A 22,295-nucleotide genomic window follows, 5' to 3' on the forward strand; every position below is an offset into this window, starting at 1 on the left:
ACACAAAAAGTACTGTCCAATAACAAAAAATGAGCAGAGGTGGAAACAGGGAGGGAACCAATAATTGATAGGATTTAATGCATGATTTAAGGCCCGGGAAAGAATCCTTAAAGCCTTCTTCTACTACGAAAGGCTTGCCAGACATGTGTGAAAAACTTGCTAAAACATGTGTGTTGAATTACCTTGGTGGCCTGTGACTTTCCCAACAACCATTCGCAATTAGCTGGGATCCAGTAAAACAGAAATGAAGTTTTGTATGCAGCATTAGTCCTGTAGAATGGGGCACTTATTCTAAAAGGATCTGTGTTTTGGGCCTGGCCCTAGAAGATGCCAAACTTTTCCAGTTCATGGCACTCAACTCCATGGGGTGTCTACTTCTTTATCTCTATCTTCTCAAAAGACTGTATCAACTAAAAGATAAATGTTTAAACTATCCCTTCTTCTGTTGGGTTGGATCTGACTTTGAATCACTTGATTTTACTCACTCTAGAATTAGCCCAATATTTCCCACAATGTACTGTGGCTAGTCTACAGAAGAAGTTCCTTGTTAAAACATTTCTATCTAACGTTTTTTCTGCCTTTCCCTTGGTGGGCACAGAACTTCCCATGGTAGGCACACAACCTGTCTCCCTCACCTCCCTGCTGAGTCACACAACCTTATAGAAAGCTGATTATCCTTGAGCTCTCAACCCCTCCGTTGAATGGGTGTAGGTCAGTCAGCTATGAGATTTACCAGTGTAATCAGATATTCAGAGTTTCAGGAGACCTAAACTGCAGGTCAAAAAAAATGCAGGCAATTTTCAGAAAACCTGGACTTTCCTGTCTAATGTGGAAAATAGTCTTCAACAGCCTTTTTTTTTAGACATTATGTGGACAATAGGCTTACCAAAAATATAGAAAAATGCCATTTGAAAAACAGTCCTGTATAGATAGATCGACCTTCCCACCCTGAGCTGCTGATACTACTGTTAGGGCCAGTACTTCATAAGGAGTTACTCACCAAATCAACCTACCTTGCCAGCTAGCCACAGGTATTTGAGATGACCAGGTGGTTTAATACCCTAGCACTCAGGCACAGTGCTTGTTCCCCCCCAAGGCAGTTCCAGTCTTGCAAAGATCCCTCACCATATGCAATGTTTCCATCACAGTTTGGTGAAACCGTATTTATTTATGGGCAATGCAGTTATTTGCCAAAGAATGTGGTTTGGGGACAGCTGAAACCATTTGCTAGCTCAGGACAAACTTGCTGAGTAGTTTTGGCCTGAACAAAAATAACAGCAGGCTTTGAAAACATTGGACATTCCCTTGAAGCATGAAAGCAAAAGAAGGAAAGAGCACTACTCTCAACATTTCCAAGGATGGAAAGCCCCCCCTCCTTTCTCCACGGTAGCCCAGCGTGTGCCCAGGCACAGCACTCAGATCACCTCCATCCCCCACCAGCAGGACTTGCCCCCTGCCAAGACAGCAGCTTCATCATTCAGTCACTCACCCCCCAGCTCAGCCTGTTGCTTGCTCTTTAATTGTCCTGTGCAAAGTGGGACAGAAGGAATTACAAGCAACTGAACTAGGATGTAACACTTGGTCAGATGCTTTCCTGGATCAGGACCTTCAATCATAAACTCCTCCTGGGTCCTGCACAATGGCAGCCCCAGATCTGGGGGTTGGGGAAGCTTTGTTTGCCATTGGAGTACAAATAACACACAAGAATAATGTTATAAAAGAATGCATTTCTCTCAAAGTTACATTTGTGTAGGCTTTTTTCAAGCCAAGCATATGCAGAAGCAAAGCTGTGTATCTGCCAATATCACAAGTATGATCCAAGCAAGTCCATCGAGATATTGCCAGCCACACAGCTCTCTCCATGAGGAAAGAATTTGGAATGTATTATTTGACACAGAACCATAAAACTGCAGCATCAAAAATTATAGTAAATGGTTCTAATCAACTGCCAAGAAGTGGGATATTTTTCTGGCTTGAGTTTCTAATAGAAAAATAAAAAATGCAAAAATTACAGCAAGTCTGATGTTACTAAGCTGTCATTCTAGAAATTGTCCTTTGAAACAAAAATGAAGTGGATAACAAATAAAATGATACATGTTAGTTCAAGTAAGGTTGGAAAATAAGTAGATTGCTTTTGCAAGCTTCTTATACCAAACAACAGAACTTTGTGCACTATGAATAGCCAGATACATGCATGGTAATTTATGTTATTAATTTTAAAGACTGTACAAAAGAAGTCAAAACAGTTGACTCTTCAATTATGATGAAGACTTTAGTGTGTTTCGCTCTTAGCAAAATATTCAGCTGCTATGGGTGAAGTTTCATTTGAAGGATTTTCTCCCTCAGGCTAATTTTCTTGTTGTGGGGTTTTTTTCCTATTTTTTTTTTTTTGAAGTTACCCTGACATTTTGAAGCTGGAACACCAAAGATTAAAATAAATCTCATGCATTAAAGTACCTTATGGAAATTATGTACATAAATTCATGCTCTAACCACCATGCTATTTTGGGCTTCAGTCTCATTCATTACATGGTGATTCCCTGGACAAGACATGGAAAGAACCCCCTTCCCCAAATATTTAGCATGTGCTAAGGAAATGCAAAGGATACCATAGGGTAACAAACACCCGTGGATACAGTAGGGTGACAAACATCCTTCTGCGCTGGATAAATTTGGCTAAGTAAAGCAGATCATTAGGGAGTAGGACTTTACTGGGAGAATGTTTTTTGAGGAGAACTGCAAACATATCATAATAGGAGATATTGTTTCCACATTTTGGGGAGAAGTGAATAATATATCCCTTATAAAATACAATTCTAAGCCAGCTGAAATATTTGCAAATTTGAGTTTAATTCCATGAGTTGCTTTGGATTATTAAAAAAAGTGAGAAAATTAGGAAATTTAGGAAATTACAACATTTCTAAAACAAAATGTTTCTAGGTACTCAGAAAGCCATGTCCCATTTACAACACACCACAAGCAGGAATAATGGTGTGTATCTCTCATATTACATTTATATGGTAGTGTGCTGTGTATTGACACTGTATTTCTTCTCTTTTCAAAGTTTTCAGTGTGTTGCCTGTCCAAGGAAGAAGAGTCATGGGAATGTACGTGCCCCTTGCACTTCTTGCCCTCTCTTTGTTTCGCAGTATTTGTGTTTTATCATCTTGTGCCTATTTCTCAAGTGTTGGAGGTTTTGGTCTTCATCTGACAACTTCCACTTTCAAAATGCTAGTACACAAGCCCAGTCTGTATTCACAAAGAGGGTTTTCTGCACGGAGTTAAGAAATAAAAGTCACACCAGCTTCTTATGTGTGAGCAGCTGAGTAGATCTCTCACCTATACAACAGTAAGAGTATGAAACTTTCCACACAAAAGCTCTTGCAGCACAAGCAGCTGACCAACGATATCAAAGCAGCAGACTGAGGAGGCTGAAAGTGAAGGAAACTTGTGGTTTCTTTATGACTCCGAGATGAATTCTTTCATCAGATTAACCACTTCTGAAAGCATCCGGCATGTCTAACATACTCGAGGGACAGCCAGGATCTATTCTAAGGCAATGCATGCAGGGTCTGACTCAGGAGAACATCCTATTCACGAAGGCCATTTAATTTTAGGTTTCACTTTAAGCACATGCTTAAATCCCATTAAAATTGGTGAAATTTAAGCTTATCCTCAAAGTTAAGCATGTACTTAGGCATTTTCCTGAATCCAAGGTCAGTAGGCAAATGCAGGTAGAAATATAGGTTGCTGCTGGTAAATGCAGAAACTAGTGGAAGAAAGAACAACTCAAATTGGGAGCTAATAGAATGTCAATTATTATTATGAAAGCTTCTAGAAAACTAGGAAGTAAACCTAAGTGAATGGGCCCAGAAGGAAAGTGGTTTCCTACCCAAAGTCACAAACATCATCCCTGTATACAGCACTAAAACAACAGCAGAACAGAGACATACCGTGCTGCCATAACGTGATTCATGGGAAGTATCTGATCACACCCATCAATCAGCTGTTGCTTGTTGCCCCTTTCACCTCTGAGGAGAGATAAAAGGGCCATCATGCTGCAGGCTGAGTCCCAAGCTGTGCTGAGACTGGCATCTCTGAAATCAGGGTGTCTCCTGAGGAACCTGCACCTTCTCAGGTCTGGCTATGGGAGAGTTACAGCTGGGGGCCTTAACAGAAGAAAAATACATCTCTGCTTTATAAAAGTCAGGCTTATAAATGAGAACATTTTGCTGGAAAATGCTCAAATCTGACACAGGCTTGGACATCCCCCAGCACTTAAAGAACAGCAAATCAGGTAATCAAATGCATGTAAGTTGGAAGAAAAACAGCTTTGCTGAACTCCAACTGTACCAGATCTGGTGACCAATGGCAGAGTCAGAAACTCAGAGAAGCATTCAGGTAAGTGGACTAATTCACCAAAAACTACCTGGATACAAAAACAGTCTTTAGACATGCAGTAGGTTACTTTGGCATCATAAAGAAATAAACTTATTTTAGGAGATCACTGTTTGTCTGGTTGTGCTAAAGAAACAATGGTGATCATGCTAAAGCACAGCACTACTTCTTGGGAAGTCCCTGTTTGAAACATTTTTAGCTAAGTGTGACTCTATGTAACTGACTGGGGCCCTGTGCTGCCCATGTGTGAGAGCAGCAAACAGGACTAGTCATGAACGTTGCAGTTTAGTTCTACATTTGGACTTTTCAGTCTACTAAGTTGAAGTGGGTATTTATGTCTTTGTGGGGACTGACCATAATTCTACATTCAATCCCATGGGTTCCAAAACTTGGCTGTAACTAATAGAGCTTGGATTTTTGTCTGGGCACAGGACAAATAAATACGGACAGCAACCTGCCTCCAAGGAGCAATCTCAAGGCAAAGGAAGGAACTGAAACCAAAACAGTGTGAATCCACACTGTTATTCAGCAGTGTGAAAGCATATGCTTGAGGTGGCAGCACATGCTCAGCCTGGCAGTGCTATCCCTACACTCCCTTCATGCCTTGGGGTCACGTGCTACTGTCAGGTGTGGTGCTCCACATGAAAGATTTCCATCCAGGCCTTTCCAAGGAGACAACTGATGCAACCTGGAAACCAAGACAGCTACTGAACTCTCTGGCCAAAACTATTTCCCTGCAGCTCACTGAAGGAGGATGCTGCTCCTTGGTTCTGCCTCACTGATGTGCTCCTGTTAACTGCAGAAGATGATTGTGTGGTGTTTCAGAAAAGGTACCACAGGCTAAGGATGGGAGAAGGGCATGCTTGGCAGAAGGACTGACTAGTACTTTGTGTTTCAGAGCAGCAGAGCTATTGTAATAGAAATAATATTAGTTACTATTTCTGTTAGCAATTTTCATACCTTCTGTGGATAGAGGAAGGGATGTTGTCTTGTAAGAGAGTGAATTGCTGACACCTTACACCTTAAAGAATTTTGTTGTCTCCTGTAAGGGGCTCAGAATTGCCCACCAAGTTTTTAGAAATGCAGGCCAATGTAACGTGTTGCAAAAGGGGTGGGCGAAATGTTATTACAAGGTTGTTTCCTTAACTGACTTTCAGAATTGCTTTAAATCACTGTTATGGCTCCAAAATTATGGAAAGCATGTTGGGGGGAAAAAACAGTGGTGTTGTGGGAATGAAAGACAGTAGACTGTATTTCTAAAAAGTATATAGCAAAGACTTGCTTTCTGTTCTAAAATAAAGTTTGCATTATTAGCATAGAGCTAGGCTGTCAAATCCTGATCAGGTCATTTATGGTGCATCAGACATAAACAGGCAAAAAAAAAAAAAGCCTTCCCTAAAGGGGTCACTGAAGACTTCTTTTGCTGTAGAAGACAATTTGGGTTGCAGAGAATCAGTATCCACCCCAGACAGCACCAGAATAAATCCTAAGGGACCACTTCAATCTCTGTAAGGGCTGTCTGTAAGTTGCCCCACGTGGACCTGAAAATAAGGCCACCCAGGTGAGCAGTAAAGTCATCTCTTTCCTCCACCAGCTCTACACAGTAGTTCTTATTGAGCCTGTGCCTTTTGGTGAAATTTCTGATGGCTTTGTAGCAAGCCTAATCTAATAATAGGCAGCCTAATATCACACAAGCTGTTGGTCTCCTTGTGGGACTCAACTTTCATTAGCATCAACTGCTGGGGAGGATGTTACATGTCATTCTCAGCTTCAGTGGGTTCCCAGAGCTCTGCTTCATGGAATAATAACAAAGTGCAAAGATATTTGCCAGGAAAAGATGACGCCATTTTTTATCAAGTGAAATCAATACAGAAAATAATTTTTAAGAAATGATCGCACTCATTCTTCTCCATGTCACCAGGAAAATGTCTCCAGTTTGCCAAGTGGGAAGAGATGCAATTAGCTGAGGAAAACAAGTATTACTAGGTTTTGAAGAAGCACAATAAAGACCAAGTTTCAAAAAGTAAACAGCACCCAGCAGTATTCTCTGGAAAAGAATGGAAATTGGTGGTTAGCAAGCCATTTGGGGAAGTGCTCATGGAAATGGCTAAAATTTATTTAAAAGGATTTGCTAATGGGAAAGTATATTTCTGTGCTGGCATAAGGATATGAACATTTGCGAAAAAGTTAGGGCAAACTTAATGGAGGAGAGCTTAGAGTAAATATTTTGAATAAGACACTGTTTGGAGGAGGTAGCTTTTTGTATTACAATCTCCATTTCATTCAACCTCCAGGAAAGGTCATTGATTTAATCAAAAGCTTTTTTCCTTTGGTTAGACTCCCAAATGTACATACCATCAAGATCTGGTGCACAGAAATAATTTGAAGCAAATCTTCTAAAAAAGGTTTTGAAGATGCTTGCCAGTAGAACATTGTGCCTCACAGCTATAATATCAGAAAAAGCCATTCAATTTAAATTAATATATTTGGCCAGACAGCTATATTAAAATTCTTGTTGTTTTTTCTGTTATAATGGTAGCCTGTGGTATGACTAGCCCTCTTCAGAAATCTGTATAGTTATTGCCTTTCTCTTGCCTAGGGTGCATCATATGTTTTTGATTTTGATGAGCTGCATTGCACTACCTCATTAAAACAAACACTTATGCAAAACAAAAGACTGTGTATCACAGTGCAGGGTATGTAAGCCAGCTTTGAAGACTGCAGTGTTTCAAAAGCATGTTTCAGAGGAGAACTTCCGTCGACCCAGCTCCACTTGTGTTTAACATTTGTGGATGATGTCAGACACATTCGGTACTTTCTTAGCCCCTGCAAACAAGGAGGCTTCAAAAGTGATACTAGCTGCAGCTGTAAAGCATGCAAGTGCAGTGCTTGCTTGCTGGTGGAAGGGACAGGTAGGACTTTCTCCCCATGTGCATCTCTTCTCTCAGCCAGAGAGAGCAGCGGCTGTACCCCGAAGAGGGCTGGGTGCACTGTGCCGGCGCTGCTGGACAGCTCCACTTCTCCTCCACAGACACCCGCCAGAGGACAACCCGTCCCTCCTCCCAAAGGCCTCCCCACCTTTTGCAGGCGTCTCTTTTTTTTTTTTTTTCAGTGAGATGCTATTCCCAAAGCATCTCTTGGGGGAATCGGGATGATTGTATTCTGTATGTTTTTTTTTTTTTTCTGGTTAATTTTCAGCTACTGCTTTCAGCTGAGATTATTTTTGCCTTTAAAAATGGCTGGTTCCCTCCCACTTGAAGGGAGCGCTCATGGAAAGGGAGATTTGGATAAATAGCTTAAATGCAGACATTACGGATGTCTGAAGTTAGGTGAGATGAAGCCTACCAAAAAAGCTGAGATGTGACTTTTCTGTGTATACAATTTTTTGGTGACTTGTTTAAAAAAACCTCAAGTGCAAAGGTTGATGTTTTTCATCCAAATCTCTCAAGCTGTTTACAAGGCAAATTACATCATCGCTGCTACTAGCTTAACAAAGTTTACATCGGCTAGATTTTGGAAGGTCATCAAGATGTGTTAGAATCTCAGTGATTATTGTGGTTTTGTATAATGTATTCCTCATGCTAATGCTTTTTCATTATCTGTCAAAATACTTAGATTAATGCAGGTATTGATGCAAATATTTGCATACTTTAACAAAATGTTCACTGTCTGGCATTTTTGACATGCCACAAGCTCATTCTTAATCACTTATTCTTGAGTTTCAGTAACCACTGTTTGTAGAAAATCCGACTGAATTTTTACTAATTCCCTTAAAATGTAGCACCATTAGTTACTGTAACTCAATACAGAAAAGGAATTACCAGGCTGCGCGCTACATCATCCTTCTGAAATAACTATTGCTAATCCATATATTCTACAGTTGTAAAAATTTACATATTCTTAGTTTTCCATGTGGCACACTTTGAAGTCATGGACATAAAATTATGACAAGACTGTGGTGTTTTGGAAGCCAAAGATACAGGTGTCTTTCCACCATGTCTTTATTCACGGAAGTTCTGTACTGAAGGTTGACTTTAGTGAAAGAAAAAGATGGTATTTAGAACTTGACTGGTTTGTTAAAAAAAAATATTCAAACACTTTGCTTTATGAAGAACCCTACTCATCAGTTTATCTTGTGATCTCCCTCTGGATGGCTCTACTGTTTCCTGGTTTTAACACCTTAATACAGCCTATTTTTTTTTCAACAGACTACATGTGCTTAAAAGTGAGTATTTAATTTCCTTTTACCAAGCTAGCGGCTTGACTTAAAAAAATACATACTATTATCTGGCATTAAACTGTGCCAAAATAAAATGGCAAAAAGTGATACAGTTCATAACCAATAAATGTATATACATATAGCAGAAAAAGATGGTGAGGGTTAAATCCTGTCTGCATTGAAGCCAGGGGAGATTTGTCACTGTATTCCTTAGAGCCTGCACTCCATCCTAGCTACTCCTAACACTTTTCATACTTGATAGGGAACAATTTAAAGTGATAAATAGAAGCCAAAATGCATGTGTGTGTGAGGAGGGAAGATTTAAAAACAGCCTCAGTGTTGAAAGTAAACTTCTGGCAGTTCTGAAATTTTTGGCCTACCAGACTAAATCTGAGTTTAAGCAGGGGAAACATTTCTGCTTATGCTAGCTATTGGAAAGCTCTAGGCTAGTCAGACCGGCTCCCTCTGAAGACAGTGGAGTCTCTCTGGAGTCATCTTTTAAGATGTTAAGTTCAGGCTGCATAAATTTTAAAAAAGATGAGGGCCACCAACCCACATAACCAACCTTCACTCAGAAAATGAAGTTATTTCTATTTATGTGCCTATATATTGGTTTAAGATCTAGTTTCAGGTAGGAAAAAAAAAAAGCCTCACACTACTCTGAAGAAAAATTTACACCATGAAATATGAAATTTTTTCCTGATTTCCTATTGGTAGAAGCTTTACTGTGAAGTCCTGATCTTGGAGTCGCATCCACAATGGCTGTATCTCTGTCCATGTAGAACTGTCTGCAAAATGTAATCTTTGAGACTCAGTAGTCATTGATTCTGATCATTGCCACGAGATGCACTGAGAATGGTTAAATCCAACCTTCTGGCTCCAGAAACCCTGCACGAGTGGGTGGATCAATCTCACTGGGAGGGAAAGCATTTCCCTTGCCACCCTGCCTTACTCTCCACAACATCCTAAACTTTCCTGTGACCCTGTGGTTTGAACAATGTCCTGGGGAGGGTAAGATATGTGTTTAAATGCCCTCATGTTAAAGAAGGACAAGCGAGTGTTTTCCCCACCCTTAAATGATATGAGAGGAGGAGCTGTTTAAAGTTAGGCAACTTCTCCCAGAAGACACACTTTTGCTTAGACCAGCCTCGGTGCAGGGTCCTCTGCCTGGAGCAGGGCAGCCGCCCGCAACCACCACTTGTTCTCCTGCAACAGGACCGTTACATGCCCAGCTCCACTTCTTCACGTCAGCTCTTTGCGCCCAAGAAGGCAATCTTTGGAGTTAAAAGTGTTCAGCTGGAGGCAGCCTTGGGATGATTCCCCTGGGCTGTGGCCACACAACAGGTCCCGTGCCTCGCTGGTGCTGAGCTCCCCTGAGAGTGCATGGAGGCGATGCTTATGTGGGTCACAACCTGGCCAGCTCCCCTGCTCCTTACCTAGGGCAGGCGCAGGCTTAGCAGCCTCTCCAGGGACCTTTGGGTTTAGTCATTTTGTGGTTGCCTCTTGAAAGTACGAAGATTAGCCTGTGTACATGAATGCAGACTAGAAATATTACAGTAAATGGTATGTGACTGTCTTTTCTTGTGAAATGTCACTATACTTAAATTAAGAATTGTGAAGTTTTTACATCTTTTTTATTTCCTTGATAGGTTTCCAAAGTAATTCTTCTACATTACTTCAATTTTATTCCATTTAGACAGCAGAACTCCTCAAAGCAGGGAAGTATAACATTTTGTATTGCTTTCCTAACAATGTGTTCAGTGATATATAGCTAAAAAATGGCAATATTCATATGCTCAGTCCCTTCTAAATGATTTACCATTTTTTGCTTCTTTAAAAAAAATCAAAAAATATTTCTTGAAGAGTTTTGTTTTCAAATGTTAATATACAGGTTGGATACAGAAACATTTTAATGCTTCAGAGTAATGCAGCCAACAGTCTATTTGAAAATGGAGTGCTGATTTGCTACCTGAAAATGAAAACTATTAAAAATGGAGGTTGGCATAAATCAAAGTTATGTAATTACGGACTCATTTCTTTTAAGCACCTCTCCTTACAAAAGAAAAGTTTCGCATGCTCATGTGAGTGAAATATTTCAGGAAACCCCCTTGCAACTTTTCTCTGGAGGAGGGAGGATGATGTGCAGTAGATTATATCTACACATGTGAAGCTGATCTTTGTCTCCCACATCGAAGTCAATTTTTAGCCAAAATTATTTGCCTGTCACAGAGGAAATAATAGTCTTAAGTTACAGCCACATGCAGAGCAAGACAGATAGAAGAGATGCTACCCCCTGTCAAGCCTGTCAGATTTCTGGCTCTAGAAAGACTTTTCCTGTGCCTGCCATGCCAAAACCAGTAATATTAACAGTCTGCTATTACAACCAGCACTTCCAAAACTGCTTTCTCATTAAAGTCTATCTCATTCAAAACAATATAAATATTCTATATCTAAACCACATGAAAGTATGTAAGAGTGGGGCTAGGTGTTATCTGAATCTCACCCAGCAGAAAGGCAGCCTGGTTTGCTCATCAAGATCATCAGCAGTATCTAGTAAAGCATCTGAAATCACAAGCCCACTGCCCAGTTTCCTGGAAAAAATGCTGTCAGCCACAGGCTCTCTTTCACACAACTCCACCCATAACATTATGGCCCTCATTTTTATCGTATTTTTTTTAGGACATGCTCTCAGAAAAACCCAGGTGATTCTGTGGGAAGTCCTGCATTACCAGATCCCAGGGTTCACATTAACCTGTCTTGGAGAGCCTCTAGTTGAAGGCATATACCTACAAGATCGTGAGAATTTGTACATCTTAAAGACAAAAAGCATTATTTTGGAGCTGCTGTTTCATTTCTTCGGTGTGAGATTTCCCTGTGACGAAAAGCACTACATTTGCAAGGGCAATGCATGCCAGGGCAATGCATGCCAGGCCAGATCCTATGGCTTCAACTCAAGCAAACACCCCACAGATTTTAAGAGGGGCTTTTGATTGCATGAGAAGAGAGTTTCATTTCAAAAACTTTCACAGGGATAATCTCCAATTTTGCCTTAAGTGATGGCAGAAAGCTATGATTTCTAGCTTTAAGCATCTGAGATGGCCTTGTATTGTTTACCTCAGGAATTTTACCTGGTGTTTGTTTTTAACTTATGCATCCACCTTGCAGCTCTTTGCCTGCGTTACTTGATTAATTTACACTCATATCAGATGCATGAAGTGGGAAAATACTGCTGTCTCCTTTGTTGCTGGCAAGATGCTAGCTCCCCACTGCACAGCAAGAGACTGAAGCAGAGGGAGACCTCACGCTATGCTCAGGATTGAGCAGGCAACCGGTAGAGCTGCCAAATCTGTCTGGAGATTAGCAGACAGAGGCCACCTGGGTCGTTACCTCCACCTGGTGTTGGCTGTAAGGATAAGCCAAGGGTAAGGCTGTTTTTTCTTCCCACCGTCCTGAAGTGAGAAGGGTGCAGGGCTCATGGCTCTGGGAAAGGCCTGGGGAGATCAGCGAGCAGCAGGGGCGAGGACCAGGGAGGGGCAGTGCTGGTGTCCACTCTGGACGACACCGGATGCTTCCTCTGACAGCTGCTTCAAGATTTACAAAGTGGGAAATCAGACAAAAGTGGCTTTTGTATAACCAAGGCTTCAGAGAGTGAAAAGTACTCAGACAGGGCCAGTTTTGCCATGGGTAGAAATCACGGCAACTCTGCAGACACCAGCAAAGCCAAAACGTTAATTTATTCATACTGAGGACCTGGCCTCCCATGAGCAACATCATCAAAAATACTGACATTTTGCACAACGGTCCCAGTTTTTCAGAAGTGCTGCAGACTCCAGTTACCACTGAATGGTTGCCATGTTTTACCCCAGCACTGGCTCCATTTCAGTGATGAGTGAAGTGACTCCTATAAAAATAGTTTGAAAAGCACTCGGGGATTCCTTCATGATAAAAGCTGCAATTATTCACCATATGGTGCAAATAGCCGGAATGCTGTGCCTCCTTGTCAGCAAAAGCTAAAATCTGCAAGAAGCACAGCACTCCTAGCTAGGAATGATACCATCAACTCGGGTTATAGGGTTGTACGTTTGAACTCATTTTAAAAGAACCTAATTCTGGAACACGGAAAGAATAAAGATCAGGGTGTATTTAATTTTTAGGCAGAGCTAAGCAGACACAAAGCATTAAAGCAAAATATCTCACCAAATTCCTAAAGAGACAGGATTAAATACACTTTTAAAATTATGTGTAATCCTACAAGTGTTGGTGAAAAGAAAATTAACATACAAAACTTTAAAAAGTCACAGTCCCATGAGGCCGTGAATGACTTTTGCCCCCCTACCCCGCAGAGAAATGATAAAAAATTAATTTAGTAATTTGTAAATCCAAATTGCTAATCCCTGTACTTCTGATATCTTTAACTGAGTACTAAAACTACCCAAGATATCAGTTTGAAACATACTTAGTAGAACTTTTTTTCCCTCTATCCATTGTTAGGAAGTTGGCATGTGATTTTTCTTTTAAAAGTTTAAGGAGACTTTTCAAGCCTGTGAATGCACCTTTCCACTACAGAATCAAGAAGCAGCAATGTATGCAAATCCTTTAGCGAGATTATCTTTACCTTACCTTAGGTGCCCAAAGTTCGACATCTAGGCTGAAAGAGTTCCCTAGGCTTCTTTGAAATCTATCTTAAAACAGGATTAAATACCCTCTGGATATGCTTCTGCTTCCATTAGCTCTGAGGATAGGTTTAGCTTTCAGACAAGTAAAGTTAGGTGAGATGAATCTTGACCCTAGTGACATAAAGTAATGAAGAAATGGCATGTAAGAAGTCAGACGAGGATTTCATAGGCCTTACCTACAGGACATCAGGAAGACAGAAATGGGAGATGGTAAGGCAGAAAACACTTCCTACAAAATGGGTGGCACTGGGCAGCCAGTGCCAGCCACACCAGCTCCCTGATCTGAGGGAACTCAAAGAGCACTGAGATCTCACTGACGTAAGTGAGAACTGGACTTGGCACCCTCTGCATGAACTGATACTAATGGAAACTCTGAAAGAAATATGTGGCAGCTGCTTTATGTAGTTTCCCAAGTGAAGATATATCTGGGAGCATGGGAGAGCCATGGAAACTGTAAATAGGAATTGGGTCATCCACATTACCATTGTAAATCCAGCTCAGCTCAGGAACAACCAGAAGTCGTCACCAGCAGATAGGTGGTTATTTAGTGGTGGTTTTAATCCAGGTCCCAAAAAACAAGACGTTGACCACATCTCAGGTTACACCCACACATGGCTAGTAACTTTGGTGGTCTCCTCTGGAAAGGAGAAGGCTTCCTAGAGGGATGGAGACCAAACTATTCTCTCATCTTGCAAGTGGATGTTCAAGGCTATGCCTGAAGGCACTGACATGACAGGAAGGATGCTCACCCGGCTTCCTCCTGCTCCGTATTGTTCTCCTGGGCAAAAGGAGTTGCCAGTCATCAGGGCCCACAGTCCCTTCCCAGTGCTCAATCCTCATGCAAATGCAGACGTGATGCCCAAGTAGAAACTTCACAGAATAATACAGCGTCTTGCAGGGGCCACAGATAACCTTGAGGCTCACTAAAAGCATTTTTCCAAGGACACCACTTGACAATACAGCCAGGGACCTTTTGCTTTTCAGTATCAGAACAAGTGAGATTTCCTTGGCCGGGGGAGAGTTATAGAGTGGGTTTCTAATATGCCACTGAGCACCAACTTGTCTGTATTTCTTTTTCATATTCCCTTTCTCTATTCCTGAAATTGCTGAACTTCTCTCACTTTTCTTAATACAAGTTGAAAAATGAACATTTTTGCACTGCAAGAGCCAGTAAATGTAAGCCAGCTAAAAATATTTTATACAGGTATCTCAAAAAAAATACAGATACCAAACTCTGTACCAAAACCAAGAGCAGCAGCACTAAGAAAGATTCTGTGGAGAAGCAGTACCAGGACACACATTAATGCTGTATCCACTCCAGCCACCACGCTCAGTCACAAGCAGAGACCCATCACAGCAGCTACGACAGCTGATTATGGTATTAATTACCATCGCTGCCATTTGTCGGCCACTGCACCACGTGGATCACTGGTTGGTCCGAACAGAATAGAAGTGTACCAGAAGCTCAGGACTTTCTGCAGAATAACTTTGAGAAGGTTATCAAACAGGAACAGTTGTCACAGGATGCAGGTTCATATTTCGCCATAAATTAGAAACTGATAAGCAAAGAGTAGGAGACTAGTTTTCAGCAAGGAAGATTAATGCACTGCGTCTCAAAAGCGGTATTCAGTATATTTAATCGCAGTGATAGTTATTCAATGGCACTTTTTTTTCCTACCTACATTACTTTTTCATATGCATTTTCATATTGATTTGTCATAGCACAGTACTTTCTACTCGGCTTGGTAAAGCATTCCATATTTCCTTCAGTTTGTCTTGAATAACCTAAAAACTACATGAACATGCATATCATCTCCAATCTGATTGGGGCCTCACTTCCTGTTTTCCAGCTCATTACTGAATGTATTAAACAATGCCAGATTTAGGATGCAATTTGAGACACCCTACTGCTGATCTTGGGTGTCAGGCTGAAAACTGAATATTTACTATTATTTTCTTATTTTCTCTTGCCTATCCGTTTTTAATGGGTGACTGAATGCCACTTTTTCCCTTGACAAGAAAGCTCCTTGAGCTTTTTTAAAAAAATTAGCCTGTTCTCCCAAATCTGCTTTTTTGTGTGTTCTAAAAATTGTGGTACAACAAAGACTTCCAATGTTCCTTTGGAAAATACATCCCACTTCATCTCTTTCGTATCATTGATGCAGGAGGTGTATTTATAACTTCGCCATTGTATATTATTGCAACTAGTTAGGTGTTATTTTTGCCCTGCAGTAAGGCTTGGAGGTGCTTCCCAGCACCGCTCTCATGTTTGTTTTTAAAAGTAAGTACAAAGACTGTCACTCCCAAGTTCTCCGCTTTCCTTGAGTCCCTACATTTCTGTTGTGAGCAGCTCAGGCACTTCATTCTTCAGGCCTTTCACAACTCCTGGATTAATACTGTCGGGTCTGGGTAACTTGTTGCTATTTAATTTATCAGTTTGTTCCAGCACCTCGTCTGTTGATCCTGGCAATGGAAGCAAAATGCTTTAAGGGCGCCTCTAGAGCAGATATCTAAAGCAAGTCACACACACATCCCTAAAAAAATCCCCACTCCAGCAGCCAGAATTACAGATTACAGCCTGGTTCATGGACACAAGCCACACCAAACCAAACGGGGGATTCAAATCACTCAGGTCTTTCTGCTGCTGAACGTATGGTCCACGTCAAACCTCTTTATAATTAGCACAATCTATAACAGATTTTTTTTTTTTCCCCAAATGGTAAGCATCCATGTGCTTTATTCAGCTAAGGTGGCTGCTGGTCTGCTCCCAGCTCTGTGTGTGTGTGTGCGTGTGCACATGTATTGCAGCGGCTGCCCTGAGGACAATGTGCTACAGCTGAAAGATGAATGCTTGGTGACATGATTACCATCACTATGTGGGTACCATCCCAAAAGTGCCTACCTCAGATAACATGCACATTAATTCAACCACAAAGTGTTGGGCTCAGTGCAGCAATTACTCGACAAGCTCCTGCCACACGAGCAGACCAGCTGGCCACGCATGCCAGCTCCTTGTCCAAAAAATGTGGCAGCAAGAGCAAACTGAGGAACCAGCCGTGCTTGGGAACCTCTCTGTTTACACGAAGACCAAGAGCAGCCTGGAGACAGATAAACTGGGGGCGGAGAGGGGTTGACCTGCCTGCAGCCCCCTTGCCCTTCTCCCCCCGCCCCAGTGTTATTAGGGCTGCAATGGGATCCATGTGTGATCACTGGCCAGCCCACATGTGCGCTGCGCTTCCAGTGCTCCCAGCCCTGCTGGGGCTGAGGTTTTAAAGGAATGACAGCATTATATTTATATATCTGCTGCCAGAGGCCTGCAAATGCTTTGCTAATTCTGGACACCTGCAAGGTCCGTGAAGCGGGCGGCCAGCCGGCACTGGGGCAAGAGGCAGCTCTGGGGAGGAAAAGGGTCGGGAGGAGGGAAGAGCAGTGCCAGCCCCTGGGATGTGAGTGCTGGGAGCAAGGGGAGCTGGCTCTCTTCATTTGCTTTGGAGCAAACCCTGATGTTTTTCAAGACCAGACCCAAACCTCATTAAATTTGGGGTTTGTCTGAGCTAGCCACGGCCGCACAAACAGGTCCTTGCTGTGGGGGGCTGCGGGTCACCCCAGTGAAGGGGCAGAGCCCAGGCACAACCAGTGACCAACCTGCAAGCTACAGAAAAACTCTTTTTTTTGGCTCCTTTCCACCTTGAGCACATTAAACCAAACGCAGCCAAACAAAGGTGGGGGAGGATCAAATCTGTACTGAAGCAAACAAACAGAAACGCTTTCTCCAAAGCCCGCCTGATAGATTTAATATGACTGGTTTTTGGAGGCTATCTATCATTTTCGTTTGGCATTAATATAAATCAAATAATCCCTTGATCCCAAGAAGGCACTGAGGAGACTCGGTCAAGCCTCCAGAAGGGATGTGCTCCTTAACTTGGAAAGTTGGCAGATGATTTAATTTTGTTAGCAAATTTGACAGTGCCATAGGAATTTTCCAAAATCAAAGAGCCCTTTCATAGGCTTCTCTACCCAATACTCAATCCAGTGTCTAAGAATAACATTCAACCCTCATTAATTAATGATATCAGTCCAAATAATGTCAGATTGCCTCAGAGACCTTGCCGGGATGGATGAATCACACCCTGCCGGCTCCAAGGCTCTCACTCTGACAAACTGCAGTGTGCGATGACGGGCTGCTTTGCCTGGAAAGCTTTCGCCCACGGAGCCCCGGCAGCTCTCAGCCCAGCCCCATGAGGCATGCGCTCAATGCCGGGGCAGACTGCAAGGTTAGTGGGTGTCTGAGATAACACTCGGCTCCTCAAGGCCCTGCAGGGCAGGGGTAGGCGGCCATGGACCCCTTCCTCCCCTCTCCCAGGGGAAGAGGGGATGCTGAATCCAAACAGTGCGGCTGCCAAGCAGGGTGAGCTAGCGAGCCGTCAGCATCACGCTAGTGTGCCTCTGCTGTGGGCAGCACCAAAGCTGGCCCATCCTCAGCTAGCTTGGTTATCTCTGCTGGGCACTCAGAGCTATGCCCCGGCTGTATCAGAAAGGAAAATATTTTTTTTTTCACCCCAGTTAGGTGGTGCTGCACCTCCCCATGTACTTTGTGTGACAGATGCAAGAATGAACTGCAGAGGTTCACTAACTTTTGAGATTCACAGCAGAGTCAAGGTGATATCCAGCGGTGAAATGCCATAAAGAAATCTACATCTGTGAGTCTGGCTGTTACCAAAACTACAAACTGAGATTTCTCGCAAGACCTACTCAGCTGATACTATTCCAACATGTGAAAAAATATACTAGTTGTCTCTATAAATTCACAATTTTACTGAACGCATAATTATGTATGAAAACATCCAGATTGCTTCCAAAGTGCACTGTACTAATATTGATATAAAATTGCCTTGTTTCTATTTGCAACATAATCACAAATCCACTCTTCAAGTTTCACATATCCACCTTCTGCTTTCTGCGATAGCTGAAAGCGCAGTGACTCCTTATCAGTCATGAATATGAGGTTTAGTGACATTTCATAGAATCATAGAATCATAGAATCATAGAATCATAGAATCATAGAATCATAGAATCATAGAATGGTTTGGGCTGGAAGGGACCTTAAAGATCATCTGGTTCCAACCCCCCTGCCATGGGCAGGGACACCTTCCACTAGACCAGGTTGCTCAAAGCCCCATCCAACCTGGCCTTGAACACTTCCAGGGATGGGGCATCCACAGCTTCTCTGGGCAACCTGTTTCAGTGCCTCACCACCCTCATAGTGAAGAATTTCTTCCTTATATCTAATCTAAATCTGCCCTCTTTCAGTTTAAAGCCATTACCCCTTGTCCTATCACTATGTGCCCTTCTAAAAAGTCCCTCTCCAGATTTCTTGTGGGCCCCGTTCGGGTACTGGAAGGCTGCTATAAGGTGTCCCCAGAGCCTTCTCGTCTCCAGCATGAACAACCCCAACTCTCTCAGCCTCTCCTTATAGGAGAGGTGCTCCAGCCCTCTGATCATCTTCGTGGCCATCCTCTGGACTCGCTCCAACACGTCTATGTCCTTCTTATGTTGGGGGCCCCAGAGCTGAACGCAGTGCTCCACATGGGGTCTCACAAGAGCGGAGCAGAGGGGGAAAAATCACCTCCTTTGACCTGCTGGTTACACTTCTTTTGATGCAGCCCAGGACACGGTTGGCTTTCTGGGCTGCAAGTGCACATTGCCGGGTCATGTTGAGCTTCTCATCAACTAACACCCCCAAGTCCTTCTCCACAGGGCTGCTTTCAATCCATTTTCCATTTTTCCATCCATCTGTATTTGTGCTTGGGATTGCCCCAACCCATTTGCATATCACCATCTTTTTACGTAAATGTTGCATTCCTGAGGCCTCATGAAAAATTTACAGGCAAGATCAACAACCGCGTTGTTTAACACATTCAAATAAATGTTTATTCACAGATGCTCTCCCCTTGTGATGACCATAGCTGGTCAGGCATGCACATCATCTCCTATCACCATGCCCTGGCTTACCCTCACATGTCCTGATCCTGCCACGAGTGGGCAAGATCAGCACAGGGCTGAGTCGAGCTCAACATAAACATGAGCTCAGCAGAAATACACATGTGGCGTTCGTTGTGGGATCCCGGTCACAAAGGCAAAGTGTCAGAGAGACAAAGCTGGGACTTGTCTTTTTGTGCAGTGTTTGTTTATACGCCACACACGTTATGCCCCGTAACATGAAGCCATCAGTTTCAAGTTACAAATATACCATAAATGCCATAAGTAATTTATTTTTCTGCTGTGCCTGGGAAAGTAAATTTGGGATTTTTTAAAAATCTTATTTGATGCTGATGTATTCTGATTGCCACTGCAAATATATATGTTTTTATTATGCATAAGCATCGTTTTGATGTGATGGCCAAAGCTCTCAAAGGGTTTGATGCTGAGAAGTGGGGCCTTGAGAAAGGCCCATCAGACTTTGGGACCCGCTCCACAAACAATTTTCAGTTCAGTAGGACTGGTCTGAGAACAATTTTAACGTGCTGTTTACTCTAAGGCATCTTGGTTCTAAGAGCAATTTGGCAAGTTTCACACACGTACGCTTGTGTTTGGAAGAGGCGCTGCCAAATAAGCCTGTAAAAAGCATTAAATCTAGAATTTGTTATTTTACTAAAGCATTCTGAAAAATTACACTAGTGATTGCATTTGAAAAATCTGGTAACATTAATTTCACCACTGAAATATGATTTCTTTTAAAAGCCTTTTCCTTCGTGGTCCCTGCCATAGGATCCACCCCAACATCTGGATAACAGAATCCAGGCTGACAGACTAATGCACATGTGGAGGAGTGTGTCTGCTACTTTGCTGCTTCTCAGGACAGACACATTGTCTCCCTCTCCTTCTCCCTGTCCCCTCCTTTTCTTTTCCTTTTTTTTTTTCTTCCTTTAATAAGACTGCACGTGTCTTCCAGCTCTCTGCTGTGAATGTGACCAGTATGTGATATTGCCTTGCATCGACACAGAACGTCTGGCTTAGGTGATACCAAGTGGTTACTGCCCTGGCTTTGAATGCTTGCTAGGTTATTAACCAGCACATCTGGCTCTCTCCCTAGGAGGGTGAGTTCTGCAGTGCCCCAGGAATTTCTTTCATACACGACTTTTATTAGCTTTTCAAAAGAATACGGATTACCACTGGAAAGGAAGACTTAGGTCATTTGCAAGCATATTGGTCCCCAACCTGTTTACCATGTTTAAAAAGCAACAATAGCCGAAACTCATTATTTGATTTTCAGAATTAATCTTTCCTCATTTTAGCACAGTCCTATTGTTCTTGTCTTAAAGGTCTGCTTTACTGAAAAAACAGCTGATGATTTGTGATAGATAGAATTAAAAAAACATTTCAGAAAGCCACAAAGATAACTTAGTTTAGAAATAAAGCTCCCAAAACATTAATTTCTAATCTTACTTTTCCTGCGGACCTCACTCCATCATCACAGGAGGGAAGACAAAAGCGTTTCAGGTTTAATCAAAAGAAAGAAGCGTGTGCGTAGCTCCAGAGAGCAAATTTATCTCCTTTGCCCACACATGGAAGTTACACAGGACATGCAGTTCAAATGCAAGAGTTATATTACTATAATTTCCCATCTGGACATCCCTATTTCAGTAATGTCAGAGTGGCCTTTTCTGGTTTTGTTTATGTCACTTCCGAAGCAGTTTAAGACAACTGGGAAAACTACTTTTGTTTTCTTACTGAAAAAAGATCCACGTGGGGGAGTTACAGAGGTAGCTCTCCAGGACTTTCCTTCTACCTGACTAGTAAAGTTCAACACTCCTGGCCAAAGCTCTCCTGAAGCAAACCTGGGAAAAAGTTGCCTGCCCACACTAGCTACCTGCCTGCCTACCTACCTACCAACTCACCTGGAACTCCACCTTCCCAGGAGGAACCTTCCTCTTGGTGCATCACCTGCAACTGCTGAGCACACTTCGAGTGCAGATAATATTCTCCATGTAGAGCTAAGCAAGTACAGAAAAAAAAACCAGTTTGCTGGACTCACTAATCAACCTCTATCAAAGCCGTGTGAGGCCAGATTTTCGGAAGCTGTCGGCACTCACCAGCTTCCATTGTTCCAAGTGGGAGTAATTTGGCACTCACAGCTTTTGAAGGGACGGTATTTTATGTAGGTGTCTAAATGGGATCTCTGCTCTCCACTAACCTTTTGCAATTGCTGTTGGCGAGACTGAACATCCAGAAATATCACATCGCAAAAAGAAACATGTAAGCACTCACAGAAAGCGTATTTCAAAACTATGCATAAATAGCCCATACTCCTCCAGCCAGGAAAAAGAAACAACATTCTGTGATTTCCCCAACCAAGGGGGACAGCCAGGCAAAAAGTTCACAAACTTCAGTAAATTCATACAATGAAAACAAAAACAAAACAAAAATTTCTAATTATGTAAATGAAAACAGTGAATGTTTTCAAGAATGTCACAATCTTGCTTGGAGATTTCTGCCAAACAGAACAAAAAGTTAAGTCCATCAGATAAAATCCTGATTTCTTTAGATCAATATCAAAACAAAAGGGATGTCTAGTCAAAACTCTAAGCCATAAATTCTAGTCTCAAATAAATTACAGCCAACAGAACATAAAGATCTCCTCACCTCCTCAGGTCTGAATCTTCTGAAAAGCCCACCTTGGCAGCATTAGACTTGGCATTATTCAGTCAGCTCCAGTCTTAAAAATAACCACGACTCATTTGGTCCACTAAAGTTCATGGAAATCCTTACAGGGTTTTTTGTTGCACTTTCTTATTAATTGCATTGTCTTCTTAAGGCTTCCTGTCCTGCAAACAGAGGCACTAGCACAGAGATTCAACTGAGATTGTTTCCCCCCTCTTCTGCTGCTTTTATTTAACACACACACACAAAAAAAAAAAAAAAAAAAGGAGAGAGAGAACTGGTAGAAGTTCCTTACAGGAGTTGGAAGAGGACATCTGCAGGCAATTTAACATGAGGGTTTG

General features: G+C 42.2%; 1 protein-coding gene and 1 long non-coding RNA gene across 6 annotated transcripts in view; one reads left to right on the forward strand and one right to left on the reverse strand.

Moving 5' to 3' along the window:
* Positions 1–22,295, reverse strand: part of ERG (ETS transcription factor ERG) — a 148,390-nt gene that overhangs the window by 74,234 nt on the left and 51,861 nt on the right. The window lies entirely within an intron of this gene.
* Positions 4,090–5,716, forward strand: LOC148055729 (uncharacterized). The gene is made up of 2 exons (XR_015704884.1): positions 4,090–4,401; positions 4,830–5,716. It is a non-coding gene; the product is annotated as an uncharacterized LOC148055729 (long non-coding RNA).

The sequence above is a fragment of the Nipponia nippon genome, unplaced genomic scaffold (assembly GCF_047370975.1).
Source record: "Nipponia nippon isolate SJK-2023a ecotype South Korea unplaced genomic scaffold, ASM4737097v1 scaffold_2, whole genome shotgun sequence".
In the NCBI taxonomy this organism is placed as follows: domain Eukaryota; kingdom Metazoa; phylum Chordata; class Aves; order Pelecaniformes; family Threskiornithidae; genus Nipponia; species Nipponia nippon.